Below are 2,544 nucleotides of genomic sequence, written 5' to 3'. Positions count from 1 at the left end.
ATTTGATTAATATCAATGGTTTTGGAAATCCTAAAATGACTATGTAAAACTAAAGATATCACCTCATTGACACAGAAAGAGAGCTTAGGCTCTTATTTCCATGAATCATCAGGTGGTGAAATTAGCAAAGTGAACTTCCTGTCTTTTATTATATAGGCAAACTAAAGGTAGTTTGGTGACAGCTGACAAACAGTTTAAGTAGCATTATCGTTATCATGTAGTACTCTGCATATGGTGAAGTTTATTATTATACTGGTAAAAGAATAAAACTTCTTCTTTTGTGGTTGTAGCTTGTATTTTATAATCTATATTCTGTATTGGAGAGATGGGACACATAGTACTTGTTTTACAGTTTTTCTCGATTGCTAAAACACATTTCCTGAAACTACGCCTCATATCCTCACAACAGTAAACACAAATCCATAACATCTCACTCAATTTCCCAAACATCCTATTTCCAGGTCAAAATGAAGCTCTACACCCAAAACTATTCACTCCTGCTGAAAAACCAAACTTTGCCCACAGACATCAAACACAAGCCCTCAAAAACACACACACTACAACAGAGTTTTGCACACTGGTACAATTAATTCAAAACAATAGTTCCAAAACAAATAGGTTGCTTATGGTTCTCCCCTTCAAAACCCTTGTCACATGATAAACACAAAAGACGCAACCAATGTATGTACAGTGGCACATTGTCATTCATGTACTATACAGTACAACACACACCAGAAACATTATCCCACCTCAGCATCTTGTCTTTGGTCTGGGTCAGGCCAGAGAATCTCATCCACATCACAGGCTATATTGGCCCCAGCCAGGCAGCGGGGGTAAAATCCTCTTGCATGCCTGATCCACCCCTGGCATGCAAGAATTAAGGTAGCATAAGGAAAAACTTGATATGTCTAGGCAGGCCTCTTCCATGGCCTGAAGGAGGTGAACATGGACATAAGGTTCTCGGTCACTTTCCACCGCCATGCCGAAAATAACTCCTCTATCGAGTTTAGAAAGGGAGAGTATGCAGGCAGAAGGATATTAGAAAACCTTGGGTTATTGGTAAACCAGTCACGAACCAGAGCAGCGCGATGGAAGCTGACGTTATCCCACACAACAACGTAGTGAGGCTGCTCTGGCTGTGCTGGTTCCCTGTAGTCCAGCTGGAACATATGTTGTCTTAAACCATCAAGAAAAGCAAGGAGAAGCATAGTGTTATAGGGTCCTAGTACGGCATGGCGGTGGAGTACCCCTCGTTGGCTGATGGCTGCGCACATAGTGACATTCCCCCCACGCTGATCAGGGACATTTACAATAGCCCGATGGCCAATTATGTTCCTCCCCCTTTTCCTTCTTTTGGTCAGGTTAAAACCTGCCTCATCCACAAAGATTATTTCATGGGGAACAGGCCGTCCTTCAATCTCAAAGATTCTCTGCAAAACACATAACACAGTAGAGTCAATCGGTACCCTGAACCACAGTTCAAGAGTGCTGAAATGGCAGCATAAACTGCCATGCTGTGATGGTACACAATACTTTATACAGTATCAAAACTCATACCTGAACATATTCCACACGTTGGTTTTTCACTCTGTCAGAGTTTCGTTCGAAAGGGACTCGGTATGCCTGTTTCATCCGGAATTGATTCTTTCAGAGGATGCGGTCAATTGTGGAGAGGCTGATGGCATGTATGCCTCGAAAAAGATGATCATCCTCAATCACTCTCCTTTGAATCTCTTGCAGGCGGATTACATTATTTGCAATTACCATGTTTACAAGTTCCCTCTCTTGCTCCTCCGACAAAAGCCTTAACCTGCCTCCACCAGGTGGTCGTCTCTGTGTCCTACAAAAATAGAAGCACTCATTACTGGAACTGTCACACATTCATTTTACAGGCAAATAATGGAAACATACTGAAACTCAAGACACATAAGTTCAGTAACTTAAACGTTACTGTACAAAGCAGTCTTACTGCAAGTACACCTACCTGTTTTCCTCCCTGAAGGTTCTGATGATGGAGGCAACAGTGAAGCGACTCAAATTTGGTTGTACTCGTTGCCCAGCCTCCCTCATAGTCATCCCATGGACAAGGACATGGTCAACTAAAGTGGCTCGAATTTCATCCGAGACTGACTGTCTTCTTGCCCTTGCTCTTCCCCTTCCTTGTCGCCGTCGTTCTCCACCTCCTTCACCACGTCCTCCTCCACCTCTCCCTCCTCCCTGTTGTCCTAGACCACCTCCTCCTCCTCTTTCACCACGTCCTCCTCTTTCACCATGTCCTCTTCCTCCACCACGTCCTCCTCCTTCACCACCTCCTCCTCCTCTTCCACCACGTCCTCCTCTTTCACCATGTCCTCTTTCTCCACCACGTCCTCTTCCTTTGCATCTCTTTGGATCCATTGTTTCAAACCTGAATGAGCTGACTTTGGCCCTTTTATCTATCCATCGCAGGTTCTGATTGGTGTGTGCTAAATTTTGACTCCTAGTGTTTCCACCTGGTTAATTGTGTGCTAATTGAGCTCAAGCTATGCTGACTTAAGTTAACAT

General features: G+C 43.8%; 1 long non-coding RNA gene across 1 annotated transcript; it reads right to left on the bottom strand.

Moving 5' to 3' along the window:
- Nucleotides 1-1,052: 1,052 nt before the first annotated feature.
- LOC147304494 (uncharacterized) lies at nucleotides 1,053-2,174 on the bottom strand. The gene is made up of 3 exons (XR_015126994.1): nucleotides 1,985-2,174; nucleotides 1,558-1,840; nucleotides 1,053-1,430 (listed from the first exon to the last, which is right to left on the bottom strand). It is a non-coding gene; the product is annotated as an uncharacterized LOC147304494 (long non-coding RNA).
- Between the last annotated feature and the right edge of the window lie 370 nt (nucleotides 2,175-2,544).

The sequence above is a fragment of the Aulonocara sp. 'chitande type north' Nkhata Bay genome, linkage group LG22, assembly GCF_057382095.1.
Source record: "Aulonocara sp. 'chitande type north' Nkhata Bay isolate Kocher_YH1m ecotype deep benthic linkage group LG22, A_spYH_male_GT1.1, whole genome shotgun sequence".
Classification (NCBI taxonomy): domain Eukaryota; kingdom Metazoa; phylum Chordata; class Actinopteri; order Cichliformes; family Cichlidae; genus Aulonocara; species Aulonocara sp. 'chitande type north' Nkhata Bay.
This window is presented reverse-complemented; position numbering and strand designations above follow the sequence as displayed.